At 37.8% G+C, this 21,866-nt stretch overlaps 1 protein-coding gene and 1 long non-coding RNA gene across 6 annotated transcripts in view; one reads left to right on the top strand and one right to left on the bottom strand.

The window, feature by feature from the left end:
* The window catches only part of LOC143175089 (uncharacterized), a 199,028-nt gene that overhangs the window by 75,106 nt on the left and 102,056 nt on the right, over positions 1-21,866 (top strand). The window lies entirely within an intron of this gene.
* The window catches only part of LOC116435196 (somatostatin receptor type 2), a 127,809-nt gene that overhangs the window by 22,105 nt on the left and 83,838 nt on the right, over positions 1-21,866 (bottom strand). The window contains exon 2 of one of the 5 annotated variants that reach the window (XM_031994515.2): positions 19,729-20,227. The exons of the other annotated variants lie outside the window; for them this stretch is intronic. The gene's annotated coding sequence lies outside the window, so the exon portion shown is untranslated. The remainder of the gene's footprint in view (positions 1-19,728; positions 20,228-21,866) is intronic. 5 annotated transcript variants of the gene reach the window in all.

Here is a 21,866-nt window from a genome sequence, read left to right as displayed (position 1 = left end):
AGTCAAAATCGACAGAATCATTTACTAAATAATATTCGTGAAATTCAATATGCGTCAAATTGATGCGTTTCGTAAACCAAGCGTTAAGTATATTAATTGATTGCAGAAGAATAATATTTAATCTGAATTCGAATGGAATCAGTAATATTTATACTTGTTAAATCCTGTTGAAACACTTCACCACGAATCTTACACGTTATAAAGCAAGGGGTTAAAACAAAAATATGTATTTTCTCGTTCCGTTTTCCTCGTTGTTTTATCGAGTGTGTCACAGCTACTCTATAAATATACCTGAATCCAACAACAATCGAATTCTTTTAAAATTTCAAAAAAGGTAGCAAGCGGAAAAAGAAAAAGCTGGCTGAATTCTCGTTGACCCATGGAAAAGTTTGACGATCTCGTGTCTCCAGCCAAAAGTTTTATCGTTTCCGGCAGACCGTGAACCACGCGGAGGAAACGATTCCCGTATCCGGATAATATCGTGTCGAAGCACTCGGGCCAGAGCAACGGCCGCGTAAAGCCGCGGAGAAATGGCCGTTGCGGGAACGCGAGCCTAACCTTCGCGTGTCGCACTTGGAAGAGCCACGAACAATTCCCCGTAGAACGGCAAGGGAGGACACGTGTCCCTCGGAAACGCTTTTTCCTCGGGTATCAATGTTTTTCCCAGGTTTCCAGTGCTCGGCTGATTCGAGGACCTTCCGTGCGAGCAGGGAGAGCAATCGACTCTCCCTAGCAGCTTCGAAACTGTGTAACTGGGCTACAGCCCAGAAAAATTCAGTCAGGTGCAATAAAAAGTTCCTTTTTCCGCGAAATTTGGCCCCGGAAATTTCCCTCGCGAATTTCAACTGTATGAGTTGACTAATCTGTTCATTTGCCAGTGACATTTGATACGGTTGAAAATATTCGACTCCTTGATTTGTAATATTCAGTAGGTATAGTTTTGAGTTTGTGGATTTCGAACTGAATTTAGTGAACATTCTTTCTATTCAAGTCGAATGAAGTATTTTCCTTCTTTTAATATAATGCTTTGTGTTTCAGAGAAGAAGTTTAACAATGTAGCATAGATATTCTATATCATAAATTGAATAAATAAATGAATTGACTGTTATTTCGAAGGAACACGACATAGTATTATATATCACTTTATTTTCTAGCTCTTGTTTGACTCCTTGACTTGTAATATCGTATCAGATTCGCGACGAAAATTATAAACTGAATTTGAGAAATGTGTTATTTATACTTCTCTAAATATAAATTAAATATTACTTTTCTAGCATCAATTGTTAACCTTTGGAGTAAATGTAGACATAAAATAAGCATCAACATTTTTTCTTCTCCCAATAAATTATTAACGATAAAATAGTTGTATTTGATCATTGTTAAGAAATAAGTCATAGGGCAAGGAGTTAAAGATTAATTGATCTATTACTGAAGGTATAGAAACTTACAAAGATATACAAACAGTAAACTATTGTACACTAAAATGCCGTTTTGCTATTCCTTGCGCAATCCCATTCGTATTCAGTGCATTCGCAGTACCTTGGCTTGTAATAACAGAACCGCTCAGACGCAAACACACGGTTCGTTCTATTCCTCGTCACGCGCCCGTTACCCAAATCCAGCCCTATCGAATCTCGTACGTCGAGTGCTGGAAAACGTTTTAAAGCTCGCGTTAAAAACAATTCCACGTAACGACGATCGCGAGAGTTTTTTTCAGTCGTAACGTGCGGAGGTTGACTTGTTTCCTTTTTCTTTCACAGATAAAACCACGTGAACGTGACTCGGTTCCCTAAAACTCCTTGTTATCTCTCGAAATCCACCGCGGCATTGCCGCTGAAGCGTGTTTTATCGAAAAAAATTCTGGGGATAGCGGTTTGTTCCCGCTTATTCCTCCGGTTTCATTAAACTCGAGTCATTATCGGTATCCAATGCGGAAATTCGTTCCCGACTTTAACACTTCCACGCCCTAAAATATTACTCTGTCACGGATAAATTGTGCTTGGTTTGCGAAGCGTGATACAAACGATCCACAGAATTAAGAGGTCAGTAAAATAGTAACTGAATAAGGTAATAAGATAAATAGTGAAACAGATAATTACGTATTTATATTTTTTAATAAGTTTAGAGAACTCACAAAAAATATGAATAAGTTGTTTCCTACATTAACAGCGTCAGTAGATTAAAAATATTCTAAAGCAGTAATGAATTTAGTAGAATTTCGTATTTTACTGATTTTTCAATGCATTTTTGACTGAACTATATTTTATAATGAATTAATATATATATATATAAACTGGAATCACAGAATAATTTCTCTGCGGTATTAACAGTTTTCTCGTATTTCGAAGAAGAAGAACACTTCGTTTAAGTGTTTAGTGATTTTATAATCGAGTTTTAGAAAATTGCGGATGCTATACCACGGTAAATTGTCAATTTGTTTTAAAATTGATCGATCACGATAGCGCCATTCTATCGCAGGTAGGTTAATGAATGAAGTTAATGCGACTGATGGACGATCTATCGTTTCGAGATCTTAATGTCGTCGAACGAAGTTCGTTACCGCCTCTTATGGTCACGAGACGGAGTAACCGTGGTAGCATCCGTCGCATGACAAAACTTGCTAGTTTTACAAGATAATGAGCACCGATCGATCGCCATTATCGGTGCATCCGTCTCCATCCGGTTAATTAGTTGCAAAGCGATTGTCTTTACCTCTAAGCGGCACGTTTCCTTGCCTCTCCGCCTTTAGTCACTTACGTCTTCAGTCATGTTTCAAATCGGTACACGAATAATAATAACAAAGACGACGTGCATATTGCACACACTAAATCTACCAATAAACAAAACATCAACGAACAATTCATGAAAAATACCTCTGAATTTGCAATAATATAAAACAGAACAAATTAGAAGAGGAACAAAACAAAATTATTAAGAACCAATAAATCTAACTTCAATGATTGATAATCTTATCATTTCTTAAATGTTTCAAAACTAAACACAACAGATAAGAAGATTTAATAGCCATTTTTCAAAAACATTTACTCCAAATCACGAACAAATTCGCGAAGCAGTACAATATTTTCTCAAAGATTAACAGATAAATTCCAAAGCTTCCCATCGATAATGTAATATGCTCGGAAAAAGATGAATCCAACAAATCAAGGGAATCTTGAACATAATTAAATCCTTCGTGATAACGGTAGAAGCATTCCAGTTCTTACTCAGTTCCCAGCAAGATTTTTCGCGGTAAATGATTTCACCTGGCCTGTGTAAGGATCGTTCATCCAGTTATCGACAGGATATTATTAGATGATTTCCCCGCGAATTACCACACGAGCGTCTGGGTACCTTGGCTAGAATCCAGGCCCCGATAGCAACACGTGGAATTCTCGCGTCAAATGACAGTCGTTCGAGGCGTGTACCGGTAACAACGAATCTCTGTGTTATTGCAGCGCAGTCTAATCTCATTCCTTTCACCTGGAAAATATTTTCGTCAACGAAGAACGCACGCACAGTTGCGTGACTCGAGCCCTTTGCTGCACCAAAAAAGCTTTCCGCTTGTCAGATATCACGGGGACTCTTCTATCCACTAGAAAGACTTAAAATATTGGATCAAGGTGTATTCATTTTATGGTAGTGTTCCATCCGATGAAAAATAAACCTAATAAACCTTTTCCTTAAACGTTCGCTAGTAAATACTACCGTTAGACAGCAATTTTAGTGTTGTAAATGAAATATTTAAATTAGGGGAAGTATTTGAAATGGTTTTTAAGTGTTCAATCCTTTCATTCTCTGTGTGTGTAATTTTATTAGTTATAAATATTACGTAAACTGTGTAGAAATTTGTATCGAGTTAACGAAGCTGGATAAGTGATAATTAATTTGAAATAAATGGAGATTGTGTTAAATTTCAATTGAAATCATCTTGCGAGATGCACAAATAATATGAATTATTTAATAGAGTTTAATATCTAGATTCTTTAACACTAAACCTATCGAGCAATTGCAGCGATTTACTTCCAATCTTTTATAAAAAGATAGAACAATGCGCTTCTTAAGATTAGGAAGTCCTTTTAGTCCTGTATCTATACAAATATGCAAATTTAATTCAAAATCTTCCACAAAAACACCTTCATAATTGAAATACTTGCAAAATAAAAATTCTGAAGTGGGTCAATTTGACCGGTCCGGTAGTTTAAGTTTTAAGACAATTATGATCGAATAATTCTGAGTCAATTTCGAAACGTACTACTGTCCAACTGAAAACAGATACTATTCAATTCTTTCCATCAGAGGCCTGCAACCACTTCGCCTATAGAAAAGCAGAACATCTGTAGATCTAGTTACCGAAAGCAAGTAGCATTCTCCATCAATTAAACTCCACAATTAACGTCACGTTCACGTGTACAAAGTTATTCAATTCCCTCACCCTCGCCAAGCAACTTCCCTTCTTCCCTCGTCAGAAAACACAGCCTGGTCGCGCGCAATCTTCAGCAGGGATTCGGAGATAATGAAAACGTTCTCCGTCGGAAACGCTGAATAATTCACGGCCCCTGTTTACCTCCGGCTTCTCACGCGCAATAGACCTGTCACGCTTCGATCAACCGTTCATCGTCGCTCTGATATGGTTGAACACGCGGCAAAGTTGGCAAACTGGGTGCAAGTTTCCGCGGTCTTATCGTGTAACGCGCGTCAACTGCAAGAAAAATGCCAACGGCGTTTGATAACGCTCCTATAAATTGTGGAATGACTATCGTCATGGCGGCAACGGGTCGCCGGAGCATTCGAGCGCGGGCCGAAGTTATCCACGTAATAAACTCGTTCGGCCTCCGGGTTTACAGTTCGCGACGACATTAATTTATCGCGGGTCCCGCACGGCAAAGGGCCGAAAATGGACGATTAAGAGCCGTCCCGCTAATAAATTCCGTTCCCTTTACAACATCACCGCAACGCTTCCGATAAATTCTGCCGCGGCTGCCCGTCTGACTTATGAACGTCCGCTACCACTGCGTCCGCCGCAGCTCGACATTGCGAATCTTTCAGTGCACGGATCAAGAATTCGAATGGGCGCTGAACACTAATCGCAACGGGTTAAATGACCAGATTTGATATTCTGCGTTTTATTTCGATCATTAAACTTTATGTCGATTCCTGTATTGTCTGATTAACCGGTTTTTCAATTTTTGTCTATAAACAAATTTTCAAATGTCTAAGTTTTTTTTATCTTCGTTTTATAGCAACTTATTTGAATGATGGGAAAAGTGCTGGTTAGTGTTAACACGTTGACTGACACAGTGATCACTGATGACCGAAACTTCCTAATTACTTGAAAACAATTATAATTAGCAAGATAATTGGCGTCGAATAAAAATGTGTAATAACGTAAATAACTGGATAATAGTGTAACCTAAGAATGATTGTACCAAGTAATTGATAATTTTTCCTTTTTATATTTGCTACAAAAGAATAAGTGATACATAAAACGCTGAAGTTTTTCGTGGTAGTCAACGTGTTGTTAACACGGTTAGAGCCACGGTCGAATTCGAAAGTTACTCACTGATGATGATTATTTTCTTGTAATTGTTTCATATGTTACTTATATAACTTGTAAGTATACAAAACATAGTAGATAAGTTAGACAAAGCATTTTGTTTAAATGTATATGTGTGATATTTTGTTATAGGTAAAGTAACAATATAAAAGAATCGCTGTGTCACACATATGCAACGTGTGATTGCGAATATGTTAACACCTTGTCATACGATTTTCTTCGTGACTATGATTTATGAAATCAAAAAGAAATTATCTGTTCACTTTTAAGTTTACATTTACGTTGAAAGTAATACGTTGATAATAGCAAAATAATTTTCCTGTAAATATGCATTTTGATATAAAGTTTACTATTAACATTTACTTAATTAAGAATTAAAATGATATGTGAAAAGGAGAAACACAGTCGACATTTTTAATTAAAATAATCGTATGCCCTTCTAGTTTTCTCTCGTGTCATTCATTTTTACGCTATTACGTAGCTTGAATGGAAAGCTAAATAAAATTAGCTCAGCGCTTAATGGGAACTTTAAATCAAATCTGATTAACTAAAATGGGTTATTGTAATGCATGTCAACATGGTGTTAACAGGAAATGCTAATTGGCCTTTTTCACTTCATAAATATTGATAACTGTAGGTATTAATCGAAAATATAGATAATAATTAATACGCTTATTTAAGAACTATCAAAAGATTTTATTTAGCATTTAACCACGAGTTATCTGCAATATTTGAAGTGGATAATCTTCGAGGAAACCCATAGAAATTCAACGCGGGCGGTTGAATATCAGAAAGCTTCTCCAAGTGTTTCCTTTCTCCTCTTCGTAGAAACTTTTTTCTTGTGAATTATAAAAATTCTTTGAGTATGTATATACATTAACCTCTTGATTTATGATTCCTTTGGAGTTACACTCACAGAGTATCATTTCGGGAATAATTTATTGGGAGAGGAAGAATTTTACTTTTACTGTGGGTTACTGCTCACTTTGTGCATGGAGATTGATGATAAAGGAATATCCGTGTATTTCGATTGCGGAAACATTAATATTCATGCTCGTTAAATTTGATATCAACTCCTCACTTTGTAAATTAGGAGGAGTTCTATGATTATCGAATGGTTTATTAAAATAATTTACTATAATTACCAACTGTCTGTTGGTAATCGAGGAATAATATTATATTTCGATTTAAACCGGTAACCGCTGTTTCCAAGCACAAATCTTTTATCAATCTTAGGAAAATTAAGAAGAAAAACACGAATGTAAACATTCCTTTTACCTCTCATCTAGAACGTTAAAAAAATATGCATACGTATTTTCACTCGCGTATTAAAGGTTCGTTTTAAAATTATCTTCGTAGCTGTTTAAACCCATTTTTCATGATTCCAATCTGTTGGGCGTTCACAGCAGCGTCCTTACTTGGAGCTGATTAAATGAGACCACTTGCTTCTTCGTTAGTGGACTGTATTTTTTGTGTGTACAATTATGTCTGAACACTAAGACGCGCTTGTATGATGTGTATCGTTCGACTGTCTTGAGTTGTCTGTTTCGCTGGCGATCTGCGAGTCAGATCGTCAGCTCCGAAATTTAAGAAAGCACCCTAGCCTAACGAGGGTGGGGTGCTACCTAAGACATACAGAGACTATGTTTTTAGTTTGGATACAAATTTCTTCCAGGCAAACCCCAGGTACCGAGTGTCCTTAGGATACCATTTGGTCGCCCTTCAGAAATATGCATTTACAATCCGCCGCTGGCTGCCATATGCGGGTAAAAGGAAAGTTTTAGAATTTGATTTCAAAAGGCCAATGAATATTGCCGCGATGTGCCGTTAAAATACTAAACAATAAGAGCCGTTTTTTGCCCCGTGCTGTAAAGAGCTTAAGTCTCTGCATGTGTCGACTCCATTAAGCCGTGACGGCTCAACACAATCCTTTGAATTTCAAACTTCCAATTGGCACGGTTCTCGTCGTCCCCTCTCGTGACAGACAAGTATGTTCACGCGTCAAGTTTCCCTCTCACGTGTCACGCGACAAAATTCTGAGGAATAACAAAATAAGAAGCTCACAGAAAGAGCGACGAAGTTTTGGTGCACCTGCAACCGCGCAGAATTGCAAGCAAAGCGAGTACAGGCTTTCATCGTAGACGAGCTGCGACCCAAAAAATCTATGTACGTGATTTTCAATCTAAATGTGCTCATAGCTGAGCGAAATATAATTTGATAATATAGTATTGAATTGTTATATAATGCACTGAATTGTTATTAATCTACAGTTGAGATTTTAAGGCGATTAAAGTGAGTCTTTAATTAACCACTCGTCGATCACTTTTGTGACATAGTATGTCAGACTGATAGCTGATGGCACTTAAATATATAAACTAACTTAACTTCGAGATTATGTTTCTTCCCTTCAAATAAATGACAAGCTTTTGTCATGGAAGATCTAATGGTATTCATTTTATTTTACTTATTAAATAAAACTAAATCTAATATTTAACTGGAAGTTCGTGAATATCATATATACTATGAAAATTTGTGAGCTAAAAAGATAAGAATTACAAGAATCAGCTTGCAATCTAAGTAAAAATCACATTTTAACATGTGATTGTCTCGAGAATCTCGAACATTTTGTCTATCACTTATTCTTTCGTAAAAGAGATAAATAGAAAAAATTCTAAATTATGTAATATCATAGTTCCTACGTTATAGTATCATCTAGTTATTCATGCTATTAATCATCTTATATACTATAATTATTTTTAAGCAGTTGGAAAGTACCGATTATTGATGACTATCGAGGTAGTCAACGTGTTAATTAATCATTAGTCTTAATATGTAATTAAACTACAGTTTTTCTTAAATGTGACTGTGTCGATATTTCTCTTGATTCCGTTTTATCATCGATCGCTCGCTAGAAAGGCGGACGTGGAATATCCGAGTGCCAGAGGTGGCGCGGACGACGATGGAAATAACACGAGGTGCAGGGTGCGATGATGGAAGGAAAAAAGAGGTTGGAGTATCGGAAAGGGAATGAAAAGGTGGTCGGAGAAATTAATTACCCCCCTCAAGCCCAGCAACGAGCTGACACTGAAAGTAAGAACTCGATCGAGCGAATGTACTGAGTGCTACACTCTCGCTATGATGTATGAAGTTCCTGGCTATTAACCAGTGACAAATGATATTTTTCAGCATTACACGTGCTTAACTTTACTATTAATCAGTTTTTTCATTACCAAGACTTATTTCCAAGAAAGATGGAAGATTTAATTCATTCACGAAGATTTCGAAGTTTCTCCTAAGTTTCAGTAACAACTTACATATTATAAATTGTCTTACATTGTTACAGAATGACATATCTCCAGTGTACAGGCGACAAAGTTAAGCTAGGCATTAACGCTTTGTGCTATAATTTCTCTTACAATTGCACTTGATAAAACTACTTCGTCCCTAATTATGTATTAGGACTATATATACGTTTACTTCTAAAGTTAACGGTTGATAATCAACATGTAATGTGTTGAGCCGTCACGGCTTAATGGAGTCGACACATGCAGAGACTTAAGCTCTTTACAGCACGGGGCAAAAAACGGCTCTTATTGTTTAGTATTTTAACGGCACATCGCGGCAATACTCATTGGCCTTTTGAAATCAAATCCCAAAACTTTCCTTTCACCCGCATGTGGCAGCCAGCGACGGGTTGTAAATGCATATTTCTGAAGGGCGACCAAATGGTATCCTAAGGACACTCGGTACCTGGGGTTTGCCTGGAAGAAATTTGTATCCAAGCTAAAAACATAGTCTCTGCATGTCTTAGGTAGCACCCCACCCTCGTTAGACTAGGCGCGCCAAGGGCGCAGCGACGGTGGAGACAATTCGTTTCGAAAGCCCCTGATTGGGACTTGTCAATTTTGGCAATAACCAATCAGGGTGCTTTCTTAAATTGCGGAGCTGACGATCTGACTCGCAGATCGCCAGCGAAACAGACAACTCAAGACAGTCGAACGAAACAAATCATACAAGCGCGTCTTAGTGTTCAGACATAATTGTACACGCGAAAAATACAGTCCACTAACGAAGAAGCAAGCGGTCTCATTTAATCAGCTCCAAGTAAGGTCGCTGCTGTGAACACCCAACATAATGTTTAATTTATATTCGGCAAAAGTAAATAGCATGTAGGTTTACCAAACCAGTTTAAAATCTTCGTCACGAGTCAGACACGATATCATAGGAGTTACTGATAAATATGAGAAACTACTATGAAAATATTCAGGATAACAGAGATTCAAATTCAAATCAAAACCTTTTAAATATCTTCTGAATAAAATATCACCAGTTTCTTTACCTACAATCTTCTCCTCCCCAAAATTCAGGTTAAGCGAGACGGAGCAATTGCTACATTTCCAACCGCAGAAATTCATTTTCTACTTTCCGATTGAAAAAAGAAAGACTCCAATAGATTTTAAATCCATGCCGATAAACCGTCGAATGACCGTGGGTCGGAATAAAAGCCGTCGTTAGCATATCTATCCCGGAAATCCGTGCGACTTTGGCCAAGGATCCTAAATTCTCGGCGAGTTGGATGTCACAGTTGGTTTTCCGGAGGAGCCGTAAAATTTGCCATCGATCGGTCGCGCGAGAGTGATTGCGAGAGGAAGGGAAAGTGAACCGTTACGGCAGAGAGCGTAGAAAGAAAATGGATTTACTTGTTCGGTTACTCTGAAGGTAGGGGATGATCTCTGCCCCTTGTTTAATGCATGGTCCGAGGGTAGAAACGAATATCCGTCTTGGGAATGTAATATTCACGATATGAATAATGATAAGTTTCTGCGCAGTAGCAGATACGAATAATCCGATGGGTAATGCTAAGGGATGGCATGAATATTCATAGCGTAACGGATAAATCGCGTAGAAAACGGGGAAAACGGAGGGATGTCGACTTTACTACGGATGAAGACCTGGCGGGATTTATTATCTAGATAATGGCGACCAAATTACCGATCAGAGATAAAGAACTTGTTGCCTATGATTTGTCGCCGGAGTTCTAGCTACCGTGTAAATTGTTGCGAACGATCGAGCGAGCACGCGCGGGGATGATAATATTTAATCCAGGGAAGAGAGAATATCCCTCGAGCTCGATAAATGGAAACGCTAACTGCCAGCAATTTACTCCACGCTCCTGAAATTGTTTACATTTTTTAGGAAAAACGTTTCTGTTCTATTTTTAATTAATTGCGGTTGTTCTGAAGAATCCGCGAACGCAGATCTTGATAAACGATGGCAGTCACGGGAGGTGATCTACAAGGTGTTTTCATTAAATTATGGTTCATTCTCTGGAGCAGCAATAATTGATTCTATCTGTGGTGGGTTGTTAATTAATAATACTTCTCTCCATTGGTAGCAAAATATTGGATATAAAAACCAGCACGTTAGGAATAATTGGAGCAAAATTTACATTCAATTAATTCGGTTTAAAGTATTCACCTCCAACCCAATTTAATATTACATGTAACGCAAACGGTAAATATAAAGTACATTTAGTAAAAGGTTTAACGGAAGTTTATTATTTAACCCTGCTGTGTTCCTCGGTTGTTTTCACTTCCATAGCAGCATTTCGATGATTCAATCTTTTTCCATTTATCTCTTTCATTCTATCGAAACGCTTTCGAATTTTAGAGTATTAAAAAGAAATTCTTACTAGTCTACGTATTCATATTTTTCCAATAATATTATCAATGTACAGATAACCCGAGGACCGCAGCGAATTTAAAATAACGGAATACAGAAGTGTTCCTTTACTCATATTTATTCATTGAATGTCGTCTCGATCGTACTATGACTATCGCGAATCGCTATGTACAGGGTGTTCCAAAAATATATGTCACGATTACCACAGCATGACAATGGATATCGTGGTCCCTCACTCTCCCGTGGGAATTTCAACAGCAATTTGAAAGCGAACTATTCATTTCCGATCCATGGTACCTTCCAGAACACGATGAAACTTTAGACCATTTTCACTCCTTTCTCAAGGTCAGGATGCACTTTGCATGCACTTGCTTACATGCTAGGTACCGGAGAAAGTTTGTTCGGTTTTCTTGTTAGCAATGAATTGAGGTCCAATTTCAATTAGTATTTCACTAGTTTAATGAAGTTGGTATTAGCAGCAAATCATCTTCATGTCGTTGGTATCAAGTAAAATAAAATTATTTTTCAAAAACGTTCTGTGTGTTACTAAACGTACCAACACTCTATATATACCTATTCCTACCGGAAACAACTTAAGTAACTGATTATAAAATAAAGGTAAAGAAGTTAATATACGAAGTCAATATACGAATTGGTATGAAGTTAAATAAACGAAGAAAAACACAGAATATTAAATCAAATTTTAATACCGGTCATTTGACCGGTCACGGTATGTTCACTGTTAAAATCTAACTTGACAACCAACACGAACTTTTTCCGGTATGAAATCAGTTTGTGATGGTCGTAACATATTTTTGAAATACCCTGTACAGATTTATAAAACGATCACGGTAAAACCGAGTGTCTGTCGAAAGTGGGTCGCGCTCATCACGCCGGAAGAAATACAGCGGTAGCGGAGATCTATTTGCCGATTGCTCGCATCTTTATTGGCCGACGATTGAAGCTCGATAATTCCGGTGCGCCGCAATCCAGGAAATGCAGTCCGGCGGAGTTTGCACGTATCCGTAATTCCGCGAACGGAAAATCCTGGCCTGTCGTTCGTTCACAGCGTCCCGTTAACGAACTGGACAGCAGAACTGGACGAGGAAGCATCGATTCCGACGCAGCAGGACGCGTAGCAAACGGAACTTTGTTTCGCCGTACCGTAACCTCGTTTTTCGCGCAGCGCTCAGCCCGCCGGCGATCGGTTTGCACAATCCGGCGACCCGAGGATCCTTCCAAAGCGTTAATTTCGAATTCAATTTCGAAATTCTAGCTGTTCCTTATCGATACCCGGCTAGCCTTCGTTCTCGGACAAAAACAAACATTGAGCTTTCCGAGGTTTAGAGTATACAAACTGTAAATTTTCGCGTTGCTAATGCTGTTGGGAGAAAAGTACCCCGACGACGGAGAAAATTTTGTCAAACAAATTTTGTTTCTCTTTCTGACCACGCGCTTGAAGAGTTTTCTGTGCTGTTGATTTTTGGTTTACGCGCTGGTTCTGTAATTTTCGTCATCTGTTGGTTGAAAAACGGTTTAAAACTGGATAAAGTGAACGGTGAATTTAAATAGGAAGTATTATTAAAAATTAGTTGATATACTCTGCTCTTTTTGGAAATAAGATTAAAATTTAGGATATACGAGTGACAATATGAACGAGGCATTTCGTTACCCTGTACTCGCTTCACCGTGTTAATGCCAGATCTTCGTGTTTATTCGAATTTAATATTGTAACATTTCTATAAAAATCGTTCATTTCCAAAGCACAAATCGCCGCGAGCGAGTTAAAGGAATTGAGATCCCACGCAATTTTATCCAGTTCTTGCAAAATAACCATAAATTGTATACAACAAAATTTCAAAATGGGTACCCCTAACACAAGTGTGTACCCAAACCTTCGATCGCAATATTACAGAGACTCGGTAAACCTGTCGAAAATTTCTTCACCGCTTTCAAACTGTCCACAACTGGGCACTAATAACGTCGTTCCGCAATATTTCGAAATAAAAGATAAGCGACTCGAAGCGACCCAGTCGTAGCGTTCCCAAAGATACATCACTCTTGGAGCGTTCTCCGCAAACAGTTCCGGGCGAATTTAATCATCCGTTGCTTCGCGTGTTCGTCGAGTGCGCAGAATCAACATCGACGGTTCAGGATTCTGGGCGAAACAGTGCATGAATTCCTGGCCGCGCAGGCAAACGGGGAACGATCGAGGAACGAGCGCCACGTAAACAACGCTGTCTCCGTTAGACTGGTCCAGCGGGTCACCGATTAAAACGGAAGCAGTGGGAACCTGAAGCGAATTGGTCGCCTTGTAGCCAATACAAATGAATCGATTACAATGGAGGGAGAAAGAGATGAACAAAGGGAGAGGGAGAGAGAAGGTGGTTCGCGTGCTTTGCAAGTAAATCGAGGAACAGAATGAAGATGTACAACCCGGCCTTGGAAACCTGATTTCTCCCGATCCACGGTATTCCCCGGGGAATTCGTTCCTCGCGCCTCGGATTCGCGCCGGCACGGTGCCTCCGATCTCGTCTCTGTGCCGCGCCTCGAGTTATTTCGTCGTGAGACGGGCTGGCTGCTCGCCTTTCAGCGAAACACGAGTGAAAGATTGAAGGGCGACCCATCTATTTTGCGACAAGGGGGAATATGATTCTCTGATAGTGATTTTGTAGAGTCCCATGGCAATCGATACACCTGACCCTCAATTTACAAGGCATTTTTTTACACGATAAATTATAACAGTATTTGTTTAGTAGTTTTTAATGCGCGATCTTAATTTAGTAGTACCGACTAAAATATACTTTTATTTCCTGAGATGTCATTATTATTTTTTTGTTAATATCACGGGGAATATGATTCTTTGATAGTGATTTTGTGGGGTCCCATGGCAATCGATACACCTGACTCTCGATTTATGCGACACTTTTTTACGCGATAAATTATAACAGTAGTTTTTATGCGCGATCTGAATTTGGTAACATCGACTAAAATGCACTTTTGCTTCCTGAAATTATTATTTTTTGTTAAGCTGCGCGGAAGAAATATGTATTTCTAAATTTTATACTACTGATTTTTTCCGATATGTTGTTTCCTCCTATACCGACAGACTATTTACGCGATTTTTATTGAAACGAATCCACATGGAACGGATTTTCGCGTAAATCGGGGGTCAGGTGTTTTTCCTTTTGGAATATTCTGTATGGAGAGAGCAATGTGTTTTTTTAACTCTAGAACTATTGAGTATTTGTTGGAGATTATATGTAATCCTTATAAAGATTGTAACATACGTTGTTTTTCTATTTCTTTAGATATTTGTTAGAGTATTTAAGCGGAACTATTTATTTGCAAAATAATTTCGTATATTGAATACATTGAAAATATCAATACTTTCAAAATAAGATAGCTAAAATTCGTCATTTTTACGTCTTTTTTAAAATATTGACATTATAATTACATTATAAAAGTTAATGTTTATAATGAATCAAATAATTATCGTTTATAGTTTATGATTTAAAAGAGAATGTGAAGAGAACCGTTATATTATTTCATGATTGTATTTGAAGCGTACAGAAATTCGAGCATTCAAATTATACAGAAGTTCAAGCTTCTATTTGTACTTCCTCTTTAGAAAAGGTTATTCTTCGTGAAGCAAATGCAAAAATCCTTTCGCACCTTGCAATATTCATGGTAACAAGTGTGCCAGGAAAAAAGAAAGAACTCGTAGGTCACTGCTTCCTTCGTCACCAGATTTAAATCGTAATTGCTGCCTGAATAGCATCATCCATCCGAATAAAAGCGAAGAATACGGTTTTTCGTGTTCCACTTCAAACGATAAACATGTCGACGACGAGTGCTTTTGGTGCCGCTGCGTAATTGTAAGCCAAACGATTCCAGTCGAGCTGGATTCTTCTTTCTCTTATTTTTCTCTTTTCTCTTGATTCTTACAAAACAGACTATTTAAAGGGAAAAAATTCACGTGAACCGACCTGATATGATTTGAAGTCTGTGTGCGCGAGATCGATAACTCAGAAGACGAGCAGACGTGTTACGCGTCACATATTTGTGATAATATTTTGTATTTTACGTTACGAAAGTAAATTACTTTCAACGACTTGAAGGAAGATTATAAGAATTTTCCTTAAATTTTGTTTGTATTGAAACTAGAAGATGACATTCTGTATTTAATAAGACACTGAAAGTGTGAGAACTGTTATCGAAGTAAATGCTAGTGACGAACGTGTTACTACATTCACTAACAAGGTTACATATTTATGATTATCATAATCTTGTGCTTTACATAAAGAAAATGAGATTAAGGGTATATACATTGCCATGTAAAGACAAAATATGACATGGTGTTTAGAAATTCAATGACAGGGTCTAGTTATATTTTTTCAATATTTTATTTAGAAGGTATGTTAAATATAATAAAATATTGTAAACGCAAAGACTGTTGCTGAAACAAACGCTAATGGTGCGAGTAATAAATCGAATGGGCAGCAAGATACTTGAAAAGTTTTCAATGAAAACGTAACGTCGATGAGCTTTTAGCTGTCGTCATGTCAACGGCCCTGAGGAAATCAGTTTTTCTTAACAATCCTCTCAGAAAATTGAATTTTTTCAAAAGCATTCTTCTCACGAAATGCCAAGTCGCGCTTGCAACATTTTTTATCGGCTGGTCGACATTGTCAATCGACTATCTGCTGTGTAAGAAAGAACAGAGACGGTCTGTTCTTCGCATGGTCCCGCCTTGCATAGAAAACCGTTCATGAATTTTAATTGAGGTTAGACTTAACAACGTGGCGCTCCTTATTCCTTCGTGTCTCCAACTGATACTCTAACACTGTAGGTAATACCAAAAAACAAGAAGCTTATTATTTTCCTTGATAATTTACAAACGGAAATCAATAAAAAATGAGCAATTAAAGAAAACAAATTCCCATCACAACAATTTTGTCAAGGTTCAAAGTTCAAAACGCGAGAGTTTCAACTTGAATCGAAACGATGAATAAAAAGGAATCCTAAATAAGAATTTCCAGAGTTCAGAGAATCTTAATCCCGATAGATTCCCTCTCTGCAACGTTTATGCCGATTTCTCTATTAGAAACCCTAGTTTTATAGAAGTTTTCTTCTCGATAGTAACATTCCAGAAGTAAAACGCAAGTCTCGTACCTGGAATCGGATCCAAGAATACGATGGAACCGGGGCAAGAATAAAATTTAACGGTCCTCGCGATAATATTGTTGTTTCGATTAATTCCCCTGCGAAACTGCGAGCAAAAGGGAACAACCAGTCAGTGGCTAAGGACGAGTTGCAACATTTTTCGTTCAGATGTTTCTGAGCGGAATAACAAGATACTTTGGCTGGTCAGCCGACCAATCGGATTACGTCGGATAATCTAGGGTCCTCGAGCAATTACGCGAACGACGATTCCGTCGGCATCGGCTCGGCCCACGGCTCTTCGGGTTTATTAAATATCTGGGATGCTACTCTTCCCTACTATCACGGTTCTCTAGCTCTTCCCTTTTCCCTGAACCTTTTCTCCCTTCTTATGTCTCTGTTTCCATTTAAATACAGCAATGCTCCCCTAATAAGCCATTAGACCGAAGGTGTTCAACCTTTTAGTTTCCTTGGACTTCATTGGAAGAAGATGGGTTGTTATGGGCCGCACATAAATTAATATCATTTTCAACTAGTATTTATTTATTTCTTTGTTTGTTTGTTTTATTTGAGTGTATTTTAACACTAAGTTTACGGATACGTATTGTACGGTTGATTCTACTACTCCTAGAAAGATTCACGTTCATTCATACGGATTTTGGAAGTTAGAGATTTAAAAATAGAGAATTAAGATACATATTAGTGTAATTGTATTAATCAAAGCTGACATGAACATTTACCAAATACTGTTTATAAAATTCAATACGCATCAAATTGACGCCTTCCGTAAACCTAGTGTTATAGTGATCACATTAACAGTATAGTCATTAGTGATCAACTAGTATTTGTAGTATTGTTAATGGATTTTTTAATTGTAATGTCAACAAATTTGTAAGCTTATAAATTTTTGTTGGGTCGCGGACAGCCACAAGCCTGCATTACACCATGATCAATGCTCGTTTAACTCTGTTGTTCTTTTATGGATGTTTTCGATCCAATGAAGTTTTCACTTCTTTAGTATTGCTATGTTTCGTACGTTCGCTTTTGTTTAATTCCGCTTGTTATGTCTCCGAGATTATTTTTGAATTTGAGGAAAGTACAAGGAAACCGATACTAGCTTATTATTCTCCTCAAGCGTAAAATGGAACTGAAAAGGTATATGTACCTTCTCATCCGTTACACAAGGTAAAATCATCGTAGGAGAAAATGGTTTATGGAAGGTGAAAGTAGAAGCTTCGTGTTTTATATGGAGCTTAGGCAGAATATCGTATGACTTTTTATTACAAAGTTACAGCGGTTCAAGTATCGGAAAAAATAAAAATTGTACCTTCTATTTATAAAGTTTAATTTACAATATTGTTAAATAATCTAATTTATGTATGTTATTCTCTGTCGCTAATTTAGAACGGAAATGCCAAAGTTTATATTTCTCTCGTAAGCTTCATATGATAATAAAAAATAATAGTAAAAACGATATAGAATCTTTTTACAATATTGTTGTTTATAATCTAACACATTTTCGTATTTTTATTCTGTATCACTAATTCAGAACAGAAAAGGCAAAATTTATGTTTCTTACGTAATTGCCATATAACATTAAAAGATATTAATAAAAACGATATAGTTTATTGATCTATGGATATATGAAATACAGGACCGAAAACATTCACGTTTCGGGCGCCCGTTGTTTTGACGGTGGGAGGCAGAAATTGATAGTTATTCGATGAAATTTCCATACTTTGGCCATTCGTACTTCATCGATGATCGCGCGCTATTATGTACTCGACGACGTCAGCTAGGCGGCGACGTTCCATCATCGTCGCTAGAAGTTACATCGTTGTAACGAGCAAGTTCCTGAGATCGTTAACGCGTGCAGAGACGCCAGCCCTTTGACGAACGAGATCGACGCGAAAGGCAGCAGGGTAAATGATTAATGGAACGACGGAAGCTCAAACTCGATCGCCTGAAAACCGGGATACATTTTTGGTCGTCTCTCGTTTTTCGGATACCTAACTTCACGGAGCATCAAAGGAAACTTCTGGACGGTACTTTAGTTTTAATTAAACTTTTTTAATCAGCAGCGACTTCTTTTTGCTTGTCAGTCGTTTTTCCTTTCTATAGATATTGTTTTTAAAGTACGATAATTTTTAACGCGAGGACACTGTTCAGGCTGTTCAACGAGGGTTGAAATATGCTTTAGTTTTAAGCTTCCAGTTTCAACTGATTCTCTGCAGAGTTACTTGAACGATACGTTTTACGGAACATGAAATTTTTCTAATATAAGGATACTTTATTCTAAAATCATTTAATAAAAATAATATAATTGTTATTTTATAATTATGTAATAAAGATAATGTAATTGTTATTTAAAAATTTGTAGTATATTATAATTTTGAAATGTAATTGAATTTCTTGAGAGCAATGTGTACATTCCATTGTGATTTTACATCATTACATCTTTACTAAGATTGAATGCTTTATATTTACGTTGGTAATCTCTGAAGGAACTGCTCGCTTCTATTGCCTCTGAGCAAACAATATCGCGATGCAATTTTCAAGCTCGCATTGATCAAACAGTGTTGCGAACACTAATATAACTTTCTATTCACGCGATTCATTGCACTCCGCCAGTGCGAATTAAAAAACTTCCAATAATTCATTGAAGTTTCCCAATCTTCGCGCCGATTAAGCGCAAGATCTACGTCGGCACGAGACTACGAGCTGCTTTCTTCCGATTTCGCACTCGGACCCGCGGTAAAAATAGTTTCATCCTCGAGTAAGAAGTTTTAAAACCTGCCCTTTGAATTTGCTGGCGTGTCTCGGGAAATTCCGAGTTTCCAGTTATTCACGGCTTGGAAATGAAACGTTTATGCACCTAGCCGCGTGTTGATGAGTTAGGTACCATTATTATCGCAAAATTAAAACGATAATATAACTATATGAATGAAATCATATTTTATTGCCCTGAACTCATTAAAAAACTGAAAATAAGATTACCTAGGTTAACCTCTTACTCTATACTAACGAGTGAGGTTAATTCAACAAAAATAAATGTTCTCATGACACATAGATTGAAGTGAAATATTATTTTCCTATTCTCAATATATCACCTTCAAAATTGGTACTTACAATCAGTGAAATATCCCTTCGTATCCCTCGGAAATTATTCACAGTAAAATTAGTTGGTTAAGCTCAGTTGCAAAGAAAATCAAATGGCGAAAGAACTCAGCAGAGTGAAAAGCTCGGACACTTTCGAAAACCAGGAAGAATAGGGAACGAATCCCGTCAAAGTCGAAACGGTTGAATATTCAATCCCCTTTCAATCTCACCTCGCAGTTACCGGAAGCAAGTCCGCCAATCCCAAAGAACTTTCATTCTATTTTCGGGGACGCAACGTTTCCCGGTGTCCCAGTTATTCACCAGTCCCCTACCTCCCTGTGGGCCAAAAGGAAATTTCATTGGAATGATTCTAATTCGGAACTCCGTGGAAAAGATGGGGAGTCAAAATTTCGGCGGGAAAGAAGCATCGCGCTTCCCTAGTAGATTGTCGCTCGCGGAATTGGTTTCTCGGGATCCCTGCGGCCACTAGAATTGATTTGTCCCTCGGGACGTCTTTCCCGCGACAAACTTTGTGGGTGTAACGCAGAATTGTGACGTTATAGCGTCATCGTCGTCGCATGCGGGTCGATTCCGTCGCGGGACGCGGCGTCCTGCGACCTCAAACCCGTCGAACTCGTCGCCATCGATCTTCGGTGAACCAACACCGACTTGTAAACTTCGGTAACGCGATGAGCAGACGAGGTATCTTTCGCATGAAGTTGGAGTGTGCTGGAAAGAGAATATGATGCGTTCACTCCAAACGATCTAATATTTATTTATCTATGATAAGATAGGAATGTAACTAAGCACTCGTTTATACTTAGTAAAAATGGCATTCGCTTGATTTTATATTTGCTTGTTTATTCGAGATTAATGCACACTAGCTTTTTATTACAATACAGAATCTTATAAATGTATAAATAAATGATTTATACTGGCTATTAATTATAATAATAATTAAATAAAGTACATTTATAAGAATAATACATTAATACGTCTAGGCTTGGGTTATGTTACATGAATATTTATTAACGTTTCCATTAAACGAATATGAATTTACCAGAAAAAAGCTAAAAGAAACATTGACACTCGTCAAGTGATCGGTATTTTTCTAAAAATTCACATTTCTCAGTGATAAATTATTATTACTGCGACTCTAGCGTTTCAAGGAAAAGATATTAACACTGAAATGGCGTATGTTAGTATTAAACTTCCGTGAATCTTAGTTTCCTATTGTCTTAGATGCATCAGATTTTTAGTGGCTGAAGAGGAGCGTGATCCAAAGAAAGTTGGAAAACACTGGCTTAAACTCACTCTAAGAGGAACGAAGGTTCAGAGGAGAATTCCGAAAGTTCCTCGGTGTCAGTATGGTTCTGTAGAAAACTTTTAGACTGCCCAGAGGCTGGAGGAAACCGTTCCATGTCCGGTAACGGCACCCTTCGAGCCACCTTTTTACGATTGCGCTCGTAAAGCTGAGTGGCCGGGCATCGGAGCAATTTTCGACGACGCAATATTCGAAATATCGCGGCACGGAGGGGCTTCAGGACGCCGCGGGGGTGGCACCGACAGTCCTGCATATTTTTTAGAGTCTATAAATCTCCCGGTACGCGGTTTCATAAAAAGATCCGCAGGAGTGCCTTGATAAAACGGCTCGCGGAATGAAAGAAACCTTATCTACTGGACGAGTAGAATAAGTCCGGCTATGGTCGGGCAGGCCGCGCGACTTTCTGCTCGTTGCGGGTATTATATTATGTAGGTGTATTCTTAATAAGAAGCAAACTCTGGCCTTTCATTCGCTTTGTCTGTAGCTGAAGTGGAATGGGACGGTCGTGGCCAGACAAAGGACTTTTTCATTGAAGCTGTTATTAGCGTTACTGCGTTCTTGTGGGGTCTGGAAACATTTTCTCTCAGACAGTTTGTTAGATATAATTACTACGATACTGCGAATAATATGGATACTCTTGGCAGACAAGTGGTTATTCATTTTAGATATCGCTGCTATTTATGTGTTTATAACTGTTTTTTGGAAATAATAGTTCATATTCTGTTCTGTCTGTCTTCTGTATAATGTAAGTAGAATGAGACTGCATATGGGCAAACAATCGTGGTATATTCACGTGATGCAAATACAGTGCTCCGTTTTACTTTCAAATTTAAAACTGTTGTAAAACAAAACATGGGCTGAGAATATTAGTAAATTTAAACGAATTTTGATTATTTAATATTGTTATTTATTAACATAAGCAACATATTTGGTTGTTAGTAGTCGACGTTTCTTAACGAAATGACCTTTTGTCCGTCCATTAAGAGACTTATTCTATCTATTCTGTAATACACCAGAAAATACTGCTCTCCACTAATATTGTAG

Source organism: Nomia melanderi, chromosome 11, assembly GCF_051020985.1.
Source record: "Nomia melanderi isolate GNS246 chromosome 11, iyNomMela1, whole genome shotgun sequence".
NCBI classification, from domain to species: Eukaryota; Metazoa; Arthropoda; class Insecta; order Hymenoptera; family Halictidae; genus Nomia; species Nomia melanderi.
The sequence above is the reverse complement of the archived record's forward strand: the minus strand, read 5'-3'. Positions and strand labels throughout refer to the sequence as shown.